This window comes from Apus apus, chromosome 1 (assembly GCF_020740795.1).
Source record: "Apus apus isolate bApuApu2 chromosome 1, bApuApu2.pri.cur, whole genome shotgun sequence".
Classification (NCBI taxonomy): Eukaryota; Metazoa; Chordata; class Aves; order Apodiformes; family Apodidae; genus Apus; species Apus apus.
In genome coordinates this window covers 113,043,667-113,067,942 of record NC_067282.1, presented here as the reverse complement: position 1 = coordinate 113,067,942, position 24,276 = coordinate 113,043,667, and the positions used below count along the sequence as shown (strand labels likewise).

Below are 24,276 nucleotides of genomic sequence, written 5' to 3'. Positions count from 1 at the left end.
GGACAGAGAAAAAATGCCTAGTCTAGAGGTGGTGGAACCCAGAGAAGGGGAGGACTGATGTTGGTAAGGCTGCAAGAAGGTGAATCTTTATATCTGCTGCAATGATCAGAGTGCCGCAACACTGAGAACTGTGTGGGAGCAGGGAAGAGATAATCAAACTGTAGGGATGGCATCAAAGCAGCAAGCAGGATGTGATACAGTGTAATGATTCAAGTTGGCCAGCTTGCAAATACTCTAGCAAATTACTCCTTAATGTTAACAAGATACAAACAGGATGTAACCATTGTAAAACTGAGTTTAAATGGGCTACAGAACAGTAATATTGCAATACTTCAGATCTGGGATGACAAAATGACTGTACACTGCACCACCTGGGACAGGTAGGATGGGAAAAGCCAGAAGGAATACTCTATAAAGGGTGTTTTATTTTTTTGTTTGCTCAGTAGCATCACTTTGCTTCAGGAGCTCCAAATCCTCTCTTGTACCTATCCAGCACTCAGTGGCTAAAAGGATCAGGTCTGAACTGACAAGCCTTGGAGACTGAAGTTTGCACTTCACTCGAGTCAGTTTGCCCTGGTAGCTACTCATGAACAGCAGGAAACACACCAGAAATGAGCTCTGCAGTTTTCCAGCTCATGAAAGGTACTCTCCAGCTGGGCACAAATGTCTCACTTTTCATTATACCTAAGGGAGAGTGCAAACTGAAAATAGGGCAGAGGAAGCTACGAAGTGCTAGGAAACAGTGTTCTTATTTTTGATACTTTAAAGCAACAAGAAGTAGCTTTACAAGCAGCACTTGCCACAGGCGTAAACTTTTGTTTCCCAAATTATTTTAGAAAAGTGTGGTTTTTAATTGGATGTGTTCTATCCCACCTTATTTCATGGAAAAATGCCTGTCAAATATGAGTTACATGATAAAAATAAATAAATTAGAAAGAGGACTTCAGGAGTATGTTTAACCTAAATTACCCCTACCCAAGACCCCAGAAAGAATTAAAAGCCATTGCAGACTAAAGATTTAGGCTTAGACAGCACAAGGAGTCCAGGAAAAAAACTTTGCCTCAAAGTTGTCTCCTTAATTCTTTCCCTGTGTGTAGCTTATTTTCACTCTTTCCCTGCCCCAAGTCACTACTCACTAAGGCCCTGGCCTCAGGGTTTCTCAGTGCAGTGATGGTCAGGTCTTTTTTCCAGTGGGGTGTGAAGGCACCTGGGAAGAGAAAACAGTTTCTGATCTCTCCTTGCCAGGAGTCTGTCCCAACACTTCATATCAGCTCCGGGTTTCATCCCAAGCTTCATTTTCAACAGCAGAGTATTTCAGTGTGAAGGATAAATCAGTATTTCTGCAAGAGAATGAAAGGTGTTGCACAGTTAGAGCTAAGGATAATATGGGCTGAGAACACCAGCATTGCTTTATCCATGTATTCCTACCCTGACTTGCAAATGTGCTCGCCCTGCACATCTCCAGAGCATAGTGGACCAGTTGTATCAAATTACATGGTAAATTGGTGAGATGGGCAAGTGTTCAGTAGGATCCATGAAATGCATATTTACATCTGACCCAATTAATCCCCTTCTCCACAGGGAATAGAAGCTGCTATTTGAATGTAATTAATTGTGAAGCATTCTGTAATGATGTTGTCCAAATGACATTGTGCAAAACCAAATTGTATTAACTAGACTGTTGAAAACTCGCACTCTCTCAAGGTCTGGAAAAACCTAACAGGTTCCAGTAAAATCCAGTTATTATAGTACTTTTTTAAAAGTGGTGTTGAAGACATTTGTTCATCTAGCTTTTTTTTTCCAGAGGGAAAACAGCATTGTTTAGTCATTTCTGTTCAAGTCAACAGCCATTTCTTGTGACAAACTGATCAATAAGAGCCTGATTCTGACACATTTAGTTTTGTTTAATGATTAGACATATTCACTCACTTGATCCACTGCTAGAGCTAGATGCTATTTACTGTAAATATGGATATTCATACTTGAGTATTTCACTTGCTTTTTTATTTTATTTTTATTTTTTGTAACAACACTAATCTATCTTGCACAAAAGAAGCATTTGGACAACTGGGAGTAGATGGATAGGTGGGGAAGGAGATTTTCTTTGCTACAACATGAGGAGGGGCCTAGAGAAGGTTAAACTGGAAGGAGTAAGAACCTTGAAGCTCTATGTATTCTGAGTGCTTGTTGCAGAGTCTTCCTAGAGTCCTCACAAAGACCCATTTCAAGTCAGGAGCCTCTGAAAAATCCATGCCAAGCCCAGCTACAGGCCACTAAAAATATATCCACCTATGCTCTTGTGACTGAACTCTTCCAACAGCATCTCAGAGCAGGCACAGGCCTGGCTCTTCCCAGAAAATACTTCTTTACTACAGCAAGATCAATGTCAAGAAGGACTTACTATTGGAAAGCTCAGTTTTCTAGTAGCAGGTTGAATTTGTCTGCCATATTGAGTGTGCCAGAGTGTTTTTAGCTCTTGGATAAGCCAATTGGAATGGTCAGAAAAGACTACTGTGGTTGCCTAATCACTCGAAGCAACAGAAGTCCAGAATCCTACCTGTGAATCTCAGCATTGAACCTATAACTTCTCTCTGAGCAACAGCTTAGTTCTTAAAATAATTTAACTTTGGACCTGTATATGTAATTTCTCACATAGATACTGTGCACACATTGGTATACGCACATACATAATCCACTTGCATATATACAAGCTATTTTACCAAGCTGCTAAGGTTTTAATTTCTCTGTGATACTATGACAAGACTCCTAGGAGACATGATGTCTCTTGTTTCATGCCTCACATCAATCTCTTCAAGTGGTTCTCCATGTGGTTTTCTGAGACAACTCTTTCTACTAGTCATGTAGAACTGCTCTGCCTGTGACTGACAAATTCATTTTTCGGTCAAGTATTCCCAAGACTTGCCTTCAGATGCTCTGTAATCTTCACCTGTCAAAGGAATAAGTAATTAAAAATGGACATCACAAGCTCTGTTCATTACAGATAATCTGAGTTGCACAAACATGAGATCTTGCATGTTACTCTAAGGAAGCAAGTTGTGTGTTTCCTCTTCAGGATGTAAAGTCATACAGGTATCTGTGAGGAATGGCCCTCATAATCTAGCACAAACTTTCAGAGAAATTAGTTTTCTCTATTTTGCAGCATTTTGGTCTTGTAGGTTTTTACTGTGCTGAGCATGGCAAGCAAGGGAAAGAACAGCAAGTAATAAATACCAGTATAGACTGGTGAAATAGAACTTGTGCAGCACAGGAAGATCTTTTGCAGCCTTTGATATCTTCTGTCTGTTATGGTCTTAATACTCTTTTTTTTTCACCATTACAAATGTGGGAAAATTAAGATATATTTGTTTCTTCCCACATGTCTCATTGCAACATGAGTTCTTACACTGCATAAGTATGATGTCCTAAATTTGAAAGGCTGTTGACCCTGACACTCTCATAGGACTTGTCATGTGAAACTTGCGAAACATTCTTGAGCTTGCAGATGGTTACAACAACAAGAGGTCACTCAAGACTTCTGAAAATCAGTTTGTCCTCTTGCTCAGTAATTTTCCAGCCCTACAGGTGGACTATATAAGTATTTTCTATAACCTTCCAGTGGCTCCTGCAGAAGACAATTACCTTTCTTGCAAGTTTTGCAAGTTCTTGCCCCATCCTTTAGAGAGGACCAGTGGTAAATTATGCAGCTATTCAACTGCAGTTTCCCTAGTAGACCATAAATGTCAGCTAATCTTCCACTGGACACGTTCCTCCTTGGGTATTTGTGTATGTATGTGTGTATGTCTAAAATGAAGAAAGAACAAAGAACTCATGACATATTTTAGATATATGTTTCCCACATAGGTCACTATTTCTTTTGTTCCTGTCTGCCTAGTAATTTCCAGTTTCCCTCAGGCTCTCAAATGCTCGTATGTCCTGCCATGCCTGGGATTCAGCTGTTCCGAATTTATTAACTTCAGTTCTCTTTCTGAACCTCTCTTGTTTATGTATCATGCTTCTTACTCCACATAGCCTCACCAATATATCTAGGAATTATTTCCTTAGCAAAACTAAAGAAGATGAATTGTTTCTTGATTTCTCTGTGTGGGGAATGGTCCATCTGCTCTCCCTCCACATAAGAGTAAACAAAATGCCTTCAAAATGATTGCTCTGTATAGCTTTTTAAAATTACTTTTCAACCCTTTCCTTCTAAGCACAAGCTTAGTTACTCTTTCTATCCAGTTTGCAAATCTGTTTTTTGGCTTTTCAGCCTAGCCAATGTGTTCTTCACGTAGCATTTGTTTTCGGCTTAACCTTTCTACCTAGCAAGAGCTAAATTTCTTAACACAGACCCCATGAAACTGCACTCCTATCAGGGCAGAAATAATAGATCTTTTTTATGGATTAAAATATAGAAATTATTTTGAAACAATTGTTTTAGTAATATCTACAAAAGGGTATAATATAATGTAATGTAATGTGATATGATGTAGTATACTATATTCTTATTTTCTTGTGTATTTCTTAGCTAAAATGATCTTGTCACCTGTTTAGGGTAAACATGCTCCATTATGGTCAGAAAGGAAAGAGACTTGGTAGGAAAATGTCTTCTGGTCATAATCCAAACTTAGAAGTTAAATAGTGTAGCTTTGAAATCCATGAGGTAGTTTTTCAGGTTGAAAGTGAAAGGAGATGAGCTAGTTAGGCTCATTTTCTTTCCTAGTCTGAGGCATTTGTCTTTGTTCAATTACATGAACAAGACTAGCAGCAAATTCAACATATTTAAGGATTTAGCATAAGCCGACTTCATCTTGCCATTTTAGATTTCTCAGGTGGTGGCTGGGCATCTTTAGTCCATGCAAGCAAGGAAGGAAAAACAATGGAGGAAAGCAAGATTGTTTGCTCCCATAATTAAAAAAACAACAACAAACAACAACAAAAAAGGAAGCATTGAGTCAGTACTGTTGGTCCAAATCTTCACCTTTCACGTCAGCTTCAGATCTTACATAAAAGCAGTTTAAGTTTGTACAAAGGATGTTTTCCCCCAAATACATGACAGGTCTTTTAAGATACTCTGGTGCTCTATGCTCCTGTTCTTCTACTATTTCTAGATACTGGGAATGGTTTTTTGTGTTGCCTGTCTCTTATTTGCTCTTTGATCTTTGTTCTCTTTTCCTTGTGGCTTATCTTGTACTATTTTTTTGTAAAATACAATTCATTTGAATTTTGCATGTGACATGTAAAATACGATGATTTTGTCACCCTTCATTGTTCTGTTCCTGCTTTTCCCTTTTTTTGGTGAGCTATCTTGTAGGTATTTGTGTAGCGGGGGTTGTACAACAGGTTTATATCATGATAAAGGATTTTTTTCATCAGATACTGTGTTTGAACCTAACAGCTGTTATTTTCTGAATATTTTTCAGACCCCATTTGAAACTAATAGATGGTTTTATTGCATGTGGTATTCCAGACAGTGTTCTCAGAGTTTCACTAATTTTCTGTCACTGGTATACATTCCTTGCTGCCTAATGTGACTTTCATGAGTCTGTCAAATATTTACTTCCTTCAGGTATGAAACAAGAATCTAGTATTCCTGGAGTGAGGCCTTATTCATCAGAGGGAAGATAGAAAGGTATACGGGGAGATGTAAGACACCTTATCTCTTGTGAGAGCTGTGGGCTGCCTTAGCCTGAGGCAGATGCCTGTACTCCCAAAGCACTGTACCCTAGGGGCACAGGGGTGCCCCAGGGGTAATCAGAATGCCATGGTGGGATGTGAATTTTGACCTTTCTTCCCCCACAAGTCCTTCCATCTTGCTTTTCACATCAAAGTGAAAATGCCTTAGGAATTGGTACCAAATTCGCATGAATCTGGGGATCTTTCTGCTGTCAGATTTCAAAGCTTCAAAGCAAAGAGGCTTAGACACTAGCCTCTTTGCATGTTTAAAGCATTACAACATAGAGTAAAATATTTGACCTGGGTGGTTGCTGATTTTTATTCTGTTCTTCAAAATACAAACACAGAATTGTATACTGACAGCAAACAGGACCAGAAGAGCTCTTGAGAGCCAGCTGGCAGAGCCAGCACCAGGCAGTATGCTGGAAGACTTACAGTTGCTGAAAATATTAATCAGTGCTCTTAAATAGTTTTTTCTGTAATGTGCCCAATATATCAGGAGTGAGTTGAAGAGAGATTTGTGAGAGGTTTGATCCTCAGAGAGACTGTGAGCTGAATTATATCTCTTTGTGGATGTGCTGACCTGCAGTTGTGCATTTCTGATTTACATCCTGTAATTCTCCTTGACTTGCAACTACTCCTGGAACACAGGTCAGTAAAAGTCTCTGAAGAGTTATTTACCATTCTGGACAGGAATAGCAATAGGTTCTTTCTATCCTGAGGCTCTTTGGTTCCCCTTCCTTCTTCAGCAGCACAGGTCACTGTTGAGACACAACTATATAAGTTTGCATTTTGTAACTCATGCCAATCTCCTTCTGAGTTGTCTGCTTTCTGAGTCTCTGCTTTCATCCTTTCTTATGCTAAAACCTGCCCTTCATCCCCTAGCCCCTTTTATAGGTTACTCCTAATTTTATCTTCTGTCTGGACTGAGGAAACAATTTTTCAATGCATAGATGAGAAGCCAGGATTAATCCAATACTTACTTTGATAGGGATATAAAACCCTTGAATGAATGATGCAGTCTAAAAACAACCTGCCTGAGCAATTAGCTCAGTAATCAGACATTTAAAAAAGAGTAGCAGAAAAGGAGAGCTACAGATTAAGATGCACATTGATTTTCTTTATTTGAGAAGCATGCAGAATTTTAATTACAATCAGAAGATTTTATGTTTACAGCAAGTACTCTTGTGGATTGCTAACGTGACAGCCATGATTTGACAAGGAAGGACCACACAAGGCAAGACTTGAAAACTGGCAGATAAGAATACAGTGAATATTTCATTTTGGATCCTCAAATGAATATGTGACAAGTGGGAAGTATTGGATTTCTATGTAAGGAGTTGACAAGTCAAACAGCAGCTATATATTAGCTAGTGATGATGAAAAGATCATATCATTTTTAACCTTTGAAGCAACAGGAAAACTGAACACATCATCTTATAATGATCTGAGAGAGAATTCTCTCTCTCTTTTTTTTTCCCCTCACCAGTTATATATAGATGTTAGAGAGGGCCCTGCTGAGGAGAAAATGGAGCATATGATCAAGGGCAGTCCAGTGAGTCAATTTACTGACTAATACTGTAGATTATCATATCAAATATATAGCACCAGCAGTATGAACAATAATGAAGCCTAGTTTATTTCCTTCCTGTAAACTGAAATAAAGATGTGATTGGAGTTGTCACACCTTGGATATATGAGCCAGATTCTCTTAATCATCCAAAACAAATTGCATTATTCTTTATATTGACATTTATTTTCGGAGCTATTCCAAGACTGGCAAGCTGAAACCATCTATTTAAGTGTGTCAAGTACGTTTGAAATATCCTCTAGACAGCTGTCCCCTCAGGTGATGGTTCGATGGTCTTGCATTTTGAAATACCTGCTCCCCTCAAACCCAAAGAAGGGGTAACTTAGCCTTTCATCCTGTGTGGGGAAATCATTCAATGCAGCATCATGCAGGGACACTGCCAATGAGCTCTAGGATCATCAGTAAACCACCCAGCCATGAAGACAAGATGGCAAGAGGCTCATAGAAGCCACAGACAGCCATTGAAAGAAGCCTTTCATTGCTTGGCTACAGAGTGTGAAGGAGGGGAATATTGCCATGGAGGAGATATCTCCATGGGTCTTCTTCCATTACTTTTATTTTCATTCTAAGTTAAAGGAAGAACATATCAATAAGTTTTGTCGGTTTGTTTATGGGCTTGATCAGTAAGGCGGTATTTTCTGTCAATTTCTGTCAAACTGAACACCACCTGAAGAGGAAGTAGAATTAAAAATATGGTAAAATTTCTACTGCATAGAGAAGGGGATTATTTTAATTTTTGCTGTACAGCACCAGGGTTCTCGTGTTGTACCTTTGTCCAAGATGTACAGTACAGGAGAACAGGTATCCAGGTAAACAGGATAGATCTGAAACACCTCTACTATGAGAGAGAGTTGGGGTTCTTAAGCCTGGAGAAGACAAGGCTCTCGGGAGACCTTATAGCAGCCTTTTAATACTGAAAGGGGGTCTAAAAGTAACAAAGTTTTAGCAGGGCCTGTTGTGATAGGACAAAAGGTAACGGTTTTAAACCAAAGGAAAGTAGATTCAGAGTAGACATAAGGAAGAAATTTTTCATCAAGGGTGATGAAACACTGGAAGAGGTTGCTCAAGATGTTGCGGATGCCCCATACCTGGAAACATCTAAGCTCAGGTTGGATGGGACTCTAAGGAACATAATCTAGTTGAAGATGTGCCTGCTCATTGCAGGAGGGTTGTATTAGATGACCTGTCAAGGTCACTTCTAACCCAAACTATTCTATGATTCTATGAAAGTCTCATCACCTTTTGATTTGTCAAAATTCTAGCCAGATCTGAATGAGCAAAAACTGAGGGAAATAACATTTTAATTGCAAGTCCCTGTCATTCCTTCAGGGATAGAAAAATATATAATCAATATTATTGATTTCTAAACTCCTTTCCCTAAGAACAGAGATGAGCGTAACTGGAGAGACATTTACTAACTGTTTGCTAAAGATAATTCACAAAGCCCAAATATTGCTTTTCTGTTAATTATAGTTTCCTCAAGATTGTGTGTAAACTAATATAGAAATAAGCATAGTGTCACAAATTTATCACATATAAGGAAAAGCAGATGGTAATGCTGTGATCGGACATGTCATTGGAGTATTCCAGAGCATGCCAAATCTTTAATCTATTTCTATTTGCATATACTACCACATTACTCCCTTTTCAGCAGACTAAAACAACGTGTGCTGTGTGCAAACAACAACTCTTTTTGCTGAAATTTAAACTTGGAATAAAAATAAAATGCCACTTGCTGGTTTTGCAGTACTCATGCTCATTTTCCAAAGCCTCCAAATGGTTTATGTTGCTTGTTCTGGGTCAGAACAAAGACACAGACTGCTCATGGGCCAACAGACTGGGCAATCTTCATCTTTCCATGCCAGCAACAGGGTATGGTGTATGTCATAAACAGCAGTACAAATGAGATGCAATACATTTCAAAATGCTTTATGGTACTGGAAACTTTGAGCACTTAGGAGCTCTGTGGATAACCAAAAGTGGAAGGCTTTAATAAATAATAATAATAATAATAATAAAAAAATCAACTATTTCCTCATTATTCTTAAAAGGCACAATAATATCTCTCAGTTCAGAGGTGGCCTCAGCAAGGTGGAGCTCTACTTTTATGACTTTTCTTTTCTTTGGAGGAAGAGAATTTAGCCTCAAAGAACAGAAAAGGGCAAGAGCAGAGAGGGGTTGAGGCAGGATCTGAATTTTGCAAGCGGAAAGCACTCAGTGACCTGCAACACAACCTTAAATAATTTGCTAATGTTTCACATTAGTGGTTTTTAGACCTCATTCATTTTTCCAGCTCAGAGGACAAACACATCAAGTTAATGCCCATTCATCATAAATGCACAGTTCGTAACATCCTATCATTCAGTCTTACCCCCAAACCCATCATCTTGTTTGATCCTTATACGGTGCTCCTGTCCACTACTCATGAGGCTGTTGGGGGTCCATTGATGTAGAAGAGGGTATTTCTTCATCTTGGAAGGGGCTCCTGCACTGTTTCATTCTCTGGTTTAGAATCATTGAATCATAGAATCATAGGGGTTGGAAGGGACCTCTGAAAATCATTGAGTCCAACCCCGCTACTGCAGCAGGAACACCCAGGGCAGATCACACAGAAACGTGTCCAGATCAGTCTTGGAAGTCTCCAGACAATGAGACTCCACAACCTCCCTGAACAGCCTGTTCTGGTGGTCTGTACCCCTCATAGTAAAGAAGTTTTTCCTCATGTTGAAGTGGAATTTCCTGTGTTGTAGCTTGGTGATGTTTCCCCTCGTCTTATCACAGGGCTTCACTGAAAGGACACTGGCCCGTTCTTGACATCCACCCTTCAGATATTTATTGGCTTATTTTATGAACACAATACTTCCCCAGATATTATTCTCTCACAAAAGTAGGATCTCAATGTCAGGTGGTTGTAGGCCCTCAAAGTGATTCCTGATCTTTTCAGTAAACCAAACATCAGGCTACTCCAGAGCTCCTGCACTGCAAACACTGATTTAGAATCACTCCATGATACATAAAACATGAAGCATACAACATACACATTTCAAGAAAGCTGCTGGCATATCAACCCTTTATTTTGTTTTTATTCTTGCACTCTCTCCTGTAGATAAATTAATTAGACAATTAATGTCCTATTTTCCTTGACATTCTTGATCAAGGCTGGAGCTCAAATGAGTGTCTAAGATGAGTGTCTCCCAAGAATGGCTCTTCACTGCTATAGCCATGCTTCCACACTTTGTCTGCCTGTACCTCTCCGGATTGACTTATCTCATATTCTATTAAATTCATCGTTTCAGGTTATCCTTTAATCAGTTTGCCAAGTAATAAAAGTCCACCAGAAGGTAATCTGTTGCTTAGCTACAGGCCTGGGCAGATGGTCCTACTGGAGACATGCCAGCACCCAACCATGGTGTATTATAGGCAGAGAGGATTGGGAAGGCTTAAAGACCCTTGCTCTTTTGTTCTGTATCACTGCTCCTCAAAATTCATTCCCATATGAAGGGGAAAACTAGCAGAAAAGTTAACATTTTGAGAAGTTATTTGAAATGGAGTTTGCAGTTTGATAAATGCTCTGGAAAGAGCTCCCAAACTTAGGCTGGAATACAAAAATTCTCACTAGGTAGGCCTCCCACTAACAAATCCCTTCAAGGAATACAAAAGGCATTAGATTACTAAATTAAGGGATGCCTGCTTTTATGTATGCATACATACATACACATGCAGGTGCATAAAGACTGTGTGTGTACTTGTGTGTGTATAACAATGTAAAAGAAAAATTATAAATCAAACCATATTTACATGAAATTTCTGTTGCATGCGTACTTCCAATGTCCTTATAGGATTTGTGGATTTATTACTTACCAGATAAGAAAAAAAACCCAACAATTCTGTATAAAAATTACACTATTAAGTTGGTATAGAATTGAGTGCTGTTGATTTTTACCTCATGATGAATGTTTGTTTTGCTGTGAATAAATAATATCATAGAGGCAAATCGAAATGAAAATACAGAAGTCTATTTGTGTAGTAAATTTCTAATGCATTCAAACAGTCAAGATGTTTCTAAGATGCAACATTTTAATTTTAGAAACAAGTCTGAAATGTAGAGAGCTGGCAATTACTTCATTTAACCCATCATGATCACCAGGCCACTTTCCATTAAGTCCTGCCGAACTAGGGAGGTCCCAATGGACAGGAAGGTATCAAGTGTAACACCCATCTATAAGAAAAGAAGAAAGGAGGATCCGGGAAACTATAGACCTGTCAGTCTGACCTCAGTACCCAGGAAGGTCATGGAGCAGATCATCTTGAGTGTTATTAGAAAACATATAGAGGATAACCAGGGGATCAGGCCCAGTCAGCATGGGTTTGTGAAAGGCAAGTCTTGCCTGACGAACCTGATCTCTTTTTATAACCTGATGACCTGACTATTGGACGAGGGAAAAGTTGTGGATATTGTCTATCTCGACCTCCAAAAAGCATTTTATACTGTTCCCCATACAGCTCTCATAAAAAAAAATGGCTGCTCATGGCCTGGATGAGTATATGATCTGTTGGATCAAGCACTGGCTGGACAGCTGGGCCCAAAGAGTGGTGGTCAATGGAGTCAAGTCCAGCTGGAGGCTGGTCACAAGTGGTGTTCCTCACGGCTCAGTGTTGGGACTGTTTCTGTTTAACATCTTTATTGATGATCTTGATAAGGACATAGAGTGTATTATCAGTACTCTACTTCGTAGAGTAGGGATGATGGTTGGACTCAGTGATCCCAAGGGTCTTTTCCAACCATAATAGTTCTATGATTTTATGATTCTATGAAAAAATAATGAGAGATTGAGATCTTGGCTGACAATAACAGCTACACAATATGCAAAGCCAGAAATGATAATTTGTGTAATAGAAGATAAGAAAACTGACTCCAAAAGATTACTTGTTGGAAGTCTGGTATTGAGTTTGGTATTACATACACAAGTCTATGGGGCCAGATGGGTTGCACCAAAGAGCACTGATGGAGCTGGTAGATGTGCTCACCAAGCCTCTTTCCATCATTTACCAGAAGTCTTGGCTAACTGTGGAAGTGCCAGTGAACTGAATGATGGCAAATGTGACACCCATGTACAAGAAAGACTGGAAGGAAGATCCAGGAAAACACAGACCTGCCAGTCTGACCTCAGTGCCAGGGAAGATCATGGAGCAAATGATCTTGAGTGCCATTAAGTATTACATACAGAACAAGCTGGTGATCAGGCCCAGTCAGTGCAGGTTTATGAAAGGCAGGTCCTGCTTGATGAAATTGATCTCCTTCTACAAGATGACTCAGCTGGTGGATGAGGGAACAGCTGTGGATGTTTGTCGACCTGGACTTCCATAAGGCCTTTGACAATGTCTCCCATAGCATTCTGCTGAAAAAACTGGCTGCTCATGGCTTGGATTGGCATGCTCTCTGCTGTGTAAAACACTGGCTGGCAAAGCCCAGCAAGTGATGGTGAATGGAGCTAAAACCAGCAGGTGGCCAGTCACAAGTGAGGTTCCTCAGGACTCAGTGCTGGCACCATTTCTTTTTAACTTCTTTATCAATGATTATGATGATGGGATAGAAAGCACCCTCAGTAGGTTTACAGACAACAGCAAGTTGGGTGAGAGTGTTGATCTGCTTGAGGGTAGGGAGGCTCTGCAGATAGACCTAACAGGCTGGATCAATGGCCTGAGGCAAATTGTATGGGCTTCAACAAGGCCAAGTGCTGGGTCCTGCACTTGGGCCACAACAACCCCATGCAAGGCTACAGGCTTGGGGAAGACTGGCTGGAAAGTTGCTGAGCGGAAAGGGACCTGGGGGTGCTGATCAACAAGCTGCTGAACATGGGCCAGCAGTGTGCCCAGATGGCCAAGAAAGCCAATGGCATCCTGGCCTGTATTAAAAATAGCGTGACCAGCAGGACCAGGGAGGTGATCATCCCTTATTACCCGGTATTGATGAAGCCACACCTGGAGTATTGTGTCCAGTTTTGGGCACCTCAATATAAGAAGGACATTGAGGTACTGGAGCATGTCCAGAGAAGGGCAACAAAGCTGGTGAAGGGCCTTGAGTACAAGACTTATAAAAAGCAGCTGAGGGAACTGGGGCTGTTTAGTCTGAAGGAGGCTGAGGGGAGACCTTGTTGCTTTCTACAGCTACCTGAAAGGACATTGTAGAGAGGTAGGTGCTGGTTTCTTCTCACAAATTAGTGATAGGACAAGAGGGAATGGCCTAAAGCTACATCAGGGGAGATTTAAGCTGGACATTAGGATTTATTTTTTTTATCTGAAAGGGTTGTCAGGCATTGGAACAGGCTGCTCAGAGAGGTGATTGAGTCACCATCTGTGGATGTCTTTAAAAGTTGTATTGATGTAGTGCTTGGGGATATGGTTTAGGGGTGAACGCGGTAGAGTAGGGTTAAAAGTTGGACTTTATGATCTCAAAGGTCTTTTCCAACCTAAATGATTCTACGGTTCTATGAACTGATAACTGGAAAATGAAGATGTTTATTTATCAGCTGGCCCAGCTCCTCAAAAAAAACACAATACAAAACACCCACACAAATCTTACAAAATTTATATATGAATACTTTAAGATTGTTCAAATATTCTTGACTATTTTTAGCTACAGAATTTAAATTATTAATATAATTTGCAATATTAATTCATTTGTGCAGTATTTGCATAAATTAAATGCATGGAGTCTGTCTGAGGAAGCTCTGGTAATCTCCCTCTGTTGTGGTTTGTTCTGGGTGTTTGCTGAAGCAAATGGCTTGAAGGAGAGAATCCACCAACAGAGAGGAAAAAGGCTTTTCCTTCTCCTCCCCCTTCTTCTTTCCTTCCCTGTACTGAGCAGGTAACAGCCAGTGCTCAGTGAGGAACATAGATGCCTCAGGTCCCAGTGCTTCATCCCCAGCCATGGCTCAAGTGTGGAGGATGGTATCAATTGTCCCTGGCCTGCAGATCAGCCCCAAAAACTGGTGGAGCTGGTGAAACTGAAATCTGAACCTGAAAAAATCCCCAGCAAGACATTATTCTAGAGGGTTATCTGCATTAAGCAAGTAACAAGTGTCTTTTATGGGCACTGTATGTACATATGCTTTTTTTCTTTTTTTTTTTTTTTAAGTTTTGACTGTTTAACAAATTAAGTACACTGAGATGCCAAGATCAGGGCACAGGAGTGCTCTAATAAAGTGATCTAGGATAATTACAGCTGAGGCAGAGACCAGTGAGAAATTTCCCAAAGGTGTGATAAAAACCATCTTCTGCAAAGTATTTAAATCTGCTTGAAGAAAAGCACTAGAGAACATCATGACGGGGAAAACCCTGCCAGGACAGGGGCTTAGACATCCCCATTCCATTAGATATCCCCATATTCCATTAAGAAACTGAGGAAGAGTAGGCTTGATGAGTGGACAGTGAGGTGGATTGGGAGCTGGCTGGGTGACAGATCTCAGAGGGTAGTGATCAACGGATCAGGGTCAAGTTGGAGGCCTGTAACCAGTGGCTCAGTACTTGGTCCAGTCTTGTTCAACATGTTGAACAGCTGAGAGAGCTGGGACTCTTTAGCCTGGAGAAGAATAGGCTGAGGGGAGATCTTATCAATGTATATACGTATCTAAGGGTGCAAGGAAGATGGACACAAGCTCTTCTCAGTATTTCCCACTGACAGAATGAGGGACAACAGGTACAAGTTGGAACATAGGAAGTTCAATTTAAACATGAGGAAAAGCTTCTTTACAGTGAGGGTGACAGACACTGGGACAGGCTGCCTAGGGAGGTTGTGGAGACCCCTTCTCTGGAGATATTCTAAATCTGCCTGGATGCAATCCTATGTAAAGTGCTCTAGGTTATCCTACTTCAGTGGGAGAGTTGGACTAGATGATCTCTAGAGGTCCTTTCCAACTCCAGCAATTGTTTAATTCTGTGATTCTGTGATTCTTTGATTCTGTGATTCTGTGACTAGGGACTGTGAGTTTGGATGTACCACATGCTGCCATGGCAGTTTCCACCAGCCTACCACAGAGCTGGGGATACCATACACCCTTGTCACAGGAAGAGACTTTCTGGATAGTGTTGGCCATGTCACAGGTTTCAGGGCAGTAGAACATGGAAGTCCTGAAGCTGAGGAATGGATGCTTTGGCATCTTTTGAGGGGCAGTTATTTTGCAGAGAGCAAGAGAAAGTGAAAAAGGTAAATTTTAGGTAAGTTTCCTTCAGGGTTTTGGATTTTTGAGGTTCTAAAATTTAAGCAACTACAGTCTTGCTTTATATTATCTTCCTTTGATGTGCCCATTAACCACTATTCCATGTTCTAATTGAAATAGTAACATATTTAAACACTAGCTTTGCAGTTTGCTCAGCCTTGCATGCAGACAGCATGAGCAGAAATTAGTTGTCCTGTATCTGACAGATTTGTGGTCAGAGCAGATTAGTCTTCAAATATAGGTCATTAACATGTATTAGTCTGATGTAAAACAGAATAATGTGCCATTCCTACTGATAAACTGGCCAGCTGATAAATGTCTGCTTTCGTCATAGACTGGAAGATGATGATACACAAGAGCAGTCAAGTCTGAAGACTTCACTGTCCTGAGGATTTAACATCCAGGCAAATTATGTCAATTAAACATTTACAGATCACAGTGTCTGGCTATTTTAAGGCATTATTTTCATCCAAAACAAAAGGAAACCAAGACATTGTGTCAGGAATAGATCTGCTGTTATTTAGGAGCTATAATTCCCTTCATAACATCTGTGATGCTTTGCAAAACACCATTTCATCTGGTTCTTCGTCCCTACCTCCCTCAAAATTAAAATATTAATTATATTATATATAAAACATGAAGTTGAATAAGAAATTTATATTAACAACATTTGCAAAATCAAGTGAAGGAAGCCTTGCTTCACTAAAGAGAAAGGATTTTTTTAAATATTTTTTTTACAAATTATTCACCCTTAACTACTGTATGATCTTTATTATTAAAGTAATCCTTGAAAAAATTAGATTCCACTTAAAGATATTTCAAGTCAGGAAAATATTTTTTCTCCACAACATGTCTAAATTATGTTAGTCTTTCGGTTGGATAAGGTTCAATTTCTACTTGAAGAGGGTGAAGCCAAATTAACTACCATTTCATTATTTTATTAACAACAGTTCACTTGCTTTTCTTACAGAATGAGTAAGTAAATCACTCATGCTTCAGAGATTCTTCACAGTTTATTGGAGACAGCAGGTATTACTATAAACATCTTTCTAAACAAACCTAAATTTGTCCATCAGAAACCCATCCTGAAAACCGCAATGACCAGTTTCTCTTCCATTATTTAAAATGTCAGTCTTAGTTATAATACAAGGTCTGTTTTACTTAGATTTTATAAGGCATGAGTGTCCAAATAAGAGAAAAAACAAACTTCACTTAGCAGAAAAATTGGCATTAAAAGAGGTAGAAAGGGGTGAATGCCACCATTGCACATAGAAAATGGAGGATCCTGATGGAGAAACACCACAAAGTAGGATCGCTCAGAGACTCCTTATGTCTCTGAGGGAAGGAAAGTCATGCTTGAGGAATGTGATGTCTTTCTCTGAAAGGATGATCCACCTGGTCGATGAGGGAAAGGCTGTGGATGTTGTCTACCTGGACTTTTGTAAAGCCTCTGAGACAGTCTCCCACAGCATTCTGATGGAAAAACTGGCTGCTCATGGCTTGGACAGGCATGTGCTCTGCTGGGTAAAACACTTGTTGAATGGCTGGGCCCAAAGAGTGGTGAATGGAGCTAAATCCAGCTGGTGACCAGTCACAAGTGGGGTTCCTCAGGGCTCAGTGTTGGCACCACTTCTTTTTAACATCTTTATTAACGATCTTGATGAGGAGATAGAGTGCACCCTCAGTAAGTTTGCAGATGACAGCAAGTTGGGAGGGAGTGTTGATCTGCCTGAGTGCAGAGAGACTCTACAGAGAGACGTGAACAGACTAGATCGATGGACCTTAGTCTACTGTATGAAGTTCAACCAGGCCAAGTGCTGGATCCTGCACTTGGGCCACAACAACCCCATGCAAGGCTACAGGCTTGGGGAAGAGTGGCTGGAAAGCTGTCCAGTAGAAAGGGACCTGGTTTCTGATTGGTAGGTGGCTGAATATGAGCCAGCAGTGTGCCCAGATGGCCAAGAAGGCCAATGGCATCCTGGCCTGTATCAGAAATAGTGTGGCCAGCAGGACCACGGAGGTGATCGTCCCTCATTACCCGGTATTGATGAAGCCACACCTGGAGTATTGTGTCCAATACAAGGAGGACATTGAGGTACTGGAGCATGTCCAGAGAAGGGCAACAAAGCTGGTGAAGGGCCTTGAGTACAAGTCTTAAAAAAAGCAGTTAAGGGAACTGGGGCTGTTTATTCTGAAGAAAAGGAAGCTGAGGGGAGACCTCATCACCCTCTACAACTACCTGAAAGGACAATATAAAGGCATTGGTCTCTTCTAACAACTAACTGGTGATAGAACAAGAGGAAATGGCCTCAAGCTGCATCAGGGGAGGTTTAGACTAGACATTAGGAAGAACTTTTTAGCTGAAAGGGTTGTCAGACATTGGAAGATGCTGCCCAGAAAGGTGGCTCAGTCACCATCCCTGGAAGTGTTTAGAAGTCATCTAGATGTGGTGCTTGGGGACATGGCTTAATGCTGGACTCAGTAGAGTAGGGTTAATGGTTGTACTCACTGATCTTGAAGGTCTTTTCCAACCTAAGTGGTTCTGTGATTCTGTGATCCTGTGTTTAAACACCTTGGTGGATATTTAGAAAATAACAGTGCTTAGGCCAAATTCTAGGATATGCTTCATCTATACTTTGGGAACTATTAAGATGATAAACTTCTAATTTTACATCTCCTTCTGCTCCTCTGAAACCTGGATTAAGAATGGAAATGGCATTGGGTGTACGTGAGCTGAGATCCAGGGGTCTTCAGGGAGAAAAAATCAGAAAAGTATGTTAGTGACCTCTACCACCAAATGCCACCAGAGCTTGCTCCAACTTCCCTTTTTCCTCTTGTCTAAGGATGTGACCTACACAACTGGGATGTGTAGGTTTGCTATGTAAGAGTCATTTCTTTCTGCTTCAGCAGGACTTAGCCTCAAGGCAAAAATATGAGAAGAGAAAAAAAATACACTCAAAGTACTAAAAACTAGTGAAAATGCAGGACATTTGAACATTATGTCCTGGCATATTATCAAGAGGTGGAAGACCTGAATTCCCATAGAACATGCCCTGTTTGGTGAGAAGGAATGGTCTCTGCTCCAGAATCCTTTCTCCAGCAGGGGTCAGGCATGGATATTGAGATAAATTGTATTTAAAAGCTCCAAGACAAACCTAGAAGGACACTTCTGTCTTCTGAAAATAAGCATTAGAGGGTGCATTTCTGGGTGAACCCGGTTACACTTTGAATAGCTGCACATGGACCTATGAATCTGTGCCATTGTGCTATTTTCATCCTCTGAAATGTTCTCACACAATGATTTACACAGGTAAATGAAATATAATTTTCTTTTAAAAAATAAGTTCTTCCCTTTTCTCCCTCATTGTGTCATTGTGTTATGTTATATCCTATTTCTCCCTTGAAAAAATATATACACACAAAAAAGCCCATAATCTACTCCTTTCCCTTCTGTTTTTAAATATTCACCGTGATTTTATGACCTCTGTGATATCCACCCCCAAACACAGCTTTTTCGAGCTGAAGAGATCTCATCTAATTTGTTTCTCTTTTATCATCCTTGCTGTTTCCCTTTCTACTTTACCCAATTCTGCTTTACTGAGTTTGAGTGACTAGAAAAGTTCCCTGTGTTCAAAAACTGTTCATGCTGTGAGTGCCTAAGGTGGCAGAATGATGTTTTCTGTTTCGTTTTGCCCGTTGCCTGATGGCTGCTTAGCAGAGGACTAGTGTCACCTACATGAGAATTCCCCAAGCTTCCACATGGGAAAGAACTATTTTTGAGCCCATTACTGTCTATGTATAATGAGAGTTATCTTTTGAAAGGTACTGTTTCTTGTGTTTACCAATACTGTATTTCACTTACTGCCATTTTGTTACTGAGATAATCAGCATTTAGAAATCCTTCTGGAAAACCTGGCTTAGATTTGTCTGCTTTGTATAGCCTGTTTTACCTATATACCTTCCCTTGGGAACTTTTGTCCCACCTCATTTATAAATCTCTTCCTTTTTACTCGTCTTGCACAGATTCCTGGGGATCTCCTCCAGTGAATCCCTCAGTTATGAGATCCATTACTGCCTTCTAAATAGTTAATCTCTGAAAGGACCTTCTCTCTCATCTTCTGACAATTTAGCTTTGTAAGAGCTTACAGTGGAGAACCAAAGAGGATGTGAAAGTGCAAGCAGGACTCTTAGCTGAACTGCCTTCATCCACATACTCAGTAACATCAGAGAACTGAAACCATGGGAGCATGGCTGTCTTCACAAAACCACACTATGGATTATGTACAGCACTGAGAGATGGAAGGTGTCTCAAAATAATAAAGATGATTTAGGAATGAAGTCTCCAAAACCATTTTGGTGGTTAATTCCTATTAATTTCATTTTGCATTCAAGTCTGCATTTACTGTGGTTTTTCCAACTTTGTGCTTATGAATGCCAAAAGGAAAATTTCCGTGATGCTCTCTACCCTATAACTAAAATTAATCTCTTATGTCCTTGAAATTTAATTAAACCAGATAGTCTTCTAAATCATTTGCTCACCATATGTTGGAAAAAGAGTAGGAAATTAAACAAATAAATCACATCAGAGAGTAAATTACATACACTGTTTGAAGCCAGCCTCTCTCTCATATTCCTCATTGTTAAAACTGCATCAATGCAGACAACAAGCATTTTAAAGTGGTCAGAACAAAGCACTTCAGAATGCATCATACAGAAACCTGCACATGCCAGGGAGTGAATGCACTGGATTTTCTGAAGTGGTTTCCCTGTTCCTGATTGCTTTGATGTGAATTGGTAGAATTACCAACTGGGATTTGATGAAGTGAGATAAATGCAACTTCAAAATGCAAGTTTTATGTGTAATCTGATTAAAATAATTATATAAATGTTTGCAAAGTCATTTGCACTATTTTACCAGTGACTAAGCTGGTGAACACCACAGATTGAAGACTGTCTTTAGATGAGTCTCAATGGTAGAGTATGTCAGATGGTGTGAACTAAATATGACCCTGAGGATGAAGAGTGAGTCTGCAACCACATCAGAGTATACCTTAGGTAGATTGTCCAGTAGTTCACCAAGCCTCTCAGATAAAGGAAGACATATCCACTATGTTAAGGGAAGGCACTTGAGTTCAGTTCTTCATCTCACTAACTGAAACATGTAAAAAAAGTATTCTCTGTGAAGGTATCTAAATTTGATTTTCTTTCTCCATGACTATTCCCCAAAATAATTTCTATGTAACAGAATGGCAGAAGATAATCTGAAATGTCAAATTTGTCTTTGACATAAGATTAGAGACAGGGTTTTTTAACCACATGTGTACTGCAAAAGTAAATCACAGCAGGGATCTTATTGTTCCTGAGCTCAGCTCTCAACATCTGGACCATGACCACAGTGATGAGCAGGTTTCTCTTGGAGATATCTTGTTGGCATTGTCCACACGGAAGTGAGCTAATCCTCCTAGAACAGTCATGGGTCTCAATCTCTGCAGAGTTTCATTGATAATTTTCAAATTGTATTGGACAGTTTCATCAGAAAGGGCAAAGATTCACCTGAAGGCTGTGCATTCAGTAAGATTTGAACAGGCTGGAGAGTTGGGCAAAGAGGAACCTAATGAGCTTCAACAAGAGCAAATGCAGAGTCCTGCACCTGAGAAGGAACAACAAAATGCACCAGTACAGGCTAGAAGGTGATCTGCTAGAGAGCAGCTCCATGGAGAAGGACCTTGGAGTCCTGGTAGACAACAAGTTATCCATGGGACAACTATGTACCCTTGTGGCCAAGAAGGCCAATGGTATCTTGGGGATGCATTGAGAGGAATGTGTCCAGCAGATCAAGGGAGGTCCTCCTCCCCCTCTACTCAGCCCTGGTGAGACCTCACTTGGAGTATTGTGTCCATTTCTGGGCTTCTCAGTTCAAGAGGGACAGGGATCTACTTGGGAGAGTTCAATGGAGGGCTATGAGGATGATTAAGAGACTAGAACACCTGCCTTACGAGGAAAGGCTGAGAAAGCTGGGGCTTTTCAGTCTAGAGAGGAGAAGACTGAGGGGGGATCTAATTAATGTCTATAAATACATGAGGGCTGGACATCAAGAAGGCATGGACAAGCTCTTTTCTCTTGTGCCCTGTGACAGGACAAGGGGCAATGGATTCAAACTTGAGCACAGGGAGTTCCACCTCAATATGAGGAAGAACTTCTTTACTGTAAGGGTTACAGAGCACTGGAACAGGCTCCCCATAGAAGTTGTGGAGTCTCCTTATCTGGAGGCTTTCAAGACCTGTTTGGATGCCTTTCTGAGTGATCAGCCTTTCTGGTGTTGTTTGGGGGTTTGTTGTTGTTGTTGGTTGGTTGTTTTTTTCCCCCTGCTCTTGCAGGGGGGTTGGACTCCATGATCTTCAGAGGTCACTTTGCACCTCTAATATTCTGTGATTCTGTGATTCTGGGAGATCTCACCACCCCAAGATCATGGTGATGCCTGGTCAGGTGGCAGAGTTCTGAGGGGGTCAGGCCTTCCCTGTGAGAATGCAGATGCTGGCAGTACTCAGAGGGGAGGCAGTTGCCAGACTGAAAAGCCCCTTCAGCTCTTGGGGGATCTTAGTGCCGACAATGACAAGCAAAATCATCCTCAGGGCTAGAGGTGGGGCTGTAAGGACTCTGGCTTTGCTTGCTTCCAAGTGGCATTTGGATGTTTTCAACAGCTACAGTTTAGGTGTTTCTAGTGCTAAATTTTTATAGGAGAGTAATATTAAACATTGAAACAAGTGGCAGAGTAGAAACACAGTGCTGTTCTATTAGAATCACAGAATGTCTTGGGTTGGAAGGGACTTATAAAGATCATCTAGTCCAACCCCCCTACAATAAGCAGGGACATCTCCAACTAGAGCAGATTGCTGAGAGCCCAATCGAGCCTGACCTTGAAAGTCTCCAGGGATGGGGCCTCCACCACCTCTCTAGGCAACTCGTTCCAAAGTTTCCTCCCAATCTAAAACTCTTCTCTTCAAGTTTTAATTCATTACCCTTTGTCCTCTCGCTACAAGCCCTAGTAAATAAATAATGCTGTATCTCCTGTATCCAGGGTAAATCAGCATCTACTGCAGACCTAAATAAAAACTAGCATGGGAACCCGACACACTTACCCCTGGGTTTTGTGAGAAAAACTGGCACAGTCAACTGCCTGTGAGGGGAAAAGTAAGGCTCTAAATACCACTGGGAAATGAGAGGCTCCTTAAAGCAAAAGGCTGGGTGCTGAAGATATGAGTTAATGCAATTTAAATATCCCTGTCCTAGTCTCAGATGGCTTCTCAACAAAGTTACAACAGTTTCAGCTCAAAAGCAGGGCTGTGAATTTGAGGACAAAATGCTTAGCCTCACATGTCAAAGCTGTGACCCAGCAGAACACAGAGGAATTCTGGACTCTCCAAGACCTGTGCTGCTCTCAGTACATCTTCTTCCCTCCCCTAAATCCCTCAAAAGTAACAGAAATTATTTTTTTTTTTTAAATGAATGAAGTACATATAACAACACAACTGCTGAAAATCTGTTACCATTTTTAATCACCTCTCATGTCCTGGGCATGCATTTTATCCTTCAAACTCAGTAAAAGTGAAAGTGCTGTGAGGAAGACAGCCCCCTGTATTATTGGGGGACTTTGTGGTGTTACTCAGTCATGTAAGAGAAGCCTTGCCCATAAGACTATCCAGAATTTAGGTCTTGTTGGATTAATCTTTAAAATACTTTCACAGAATCATAGAACCATGGAATTGAAGAATGGTTAAAATTGGAAGGGATCTTAAAAATCATCTAGTTGCAGTCCTCCTGCATGGGCAGAGACATCTTCCATTAGACCAGATTGCTCAAAGCCCCATCCAACCTGACCTTGAACACTTCCAGGGAGAGGGCTTCTACAACTTCCCTGGGCAGCCTATGCCAGTGTCTCACCACCCTCACACTAAATAATTTCTATCTAACGTCTGACCTATTTTACATATTTATAATCACTAGGACAAGCAGAATTTCAGACTTTTCACAGACGGACTGAAAACTGTAAATAAATAAAATAGAAAAAGGAGAAGACTGTGCTTCTTTTCTTAATGATGGTGTGCTTTTGAAATAAAAGAGATATAAACCCTGGATAAGTACTCAAACAGCCTTACAATACCACAATTTTCCACTTATTTATGGATACACTGTAGAATAGTCCTCAGGCTGGAATGACAGAGGCTCCATAGCAGTGTTTGATGCATATTCTCCTTCCATAAGCACTCAATGTCATAAACAGTCAGAGTGACTATTTCTCATTTGGTAGCCTTGGATCCCACTACTGGTTAATCACATTTGCGTGTCAGCTCCAAGGTAAGGAGACCAAGTCTGGTGATATATTAAATTCCAATGCTAGACCTGAGGAAAGAAAAAAAATGCAATTATTGAAAGGTGTTTCTGTGAATGAGAGGTGACTTACATCCTGAATAGGTGTAAATTATCCTCCCTCCCCACTCCCAAGTTCAGCAAATGTGCTCTTTATTCAATGTCTTGTTGCTGTGTTCTTCTGGGGTGTGTTTTTTTTTTAGTCGCTGTCTTTTAAGATCAGAAGGCTTTGGTTTAGTGAGAGATATGAAGGTGTACTCCCTGTTAGGGAGTGGGCTCCTTGTGAGCCCAAGAAATAGTAATTTTAAGTCAACAATGAAGTATTTTCCAGTTGAACAGAAGGTCTTTAACTAGGGCAAGCTGCTGGACATACAATTCATCTCTGCCTGAATGAAAAAGAACAGAGCTGCTTGTTCGTTGGTTTTG

At 40.5% G+C, this 24,276-nt stretch overlaps 1 protein-coding gene across 7 annotated transcripts in view; it reads left to right on the top strand.

The window, feature by feature from the left end:
- The window catches only part of GLRA2 (glycine receptor alpha 2), a 133,132-nt gene that overhangs the window by 106,492 nt on the left and 2,364 nt on the right, over positions 1-24,276 (top strand). The window lies entirely within an intron of this gene.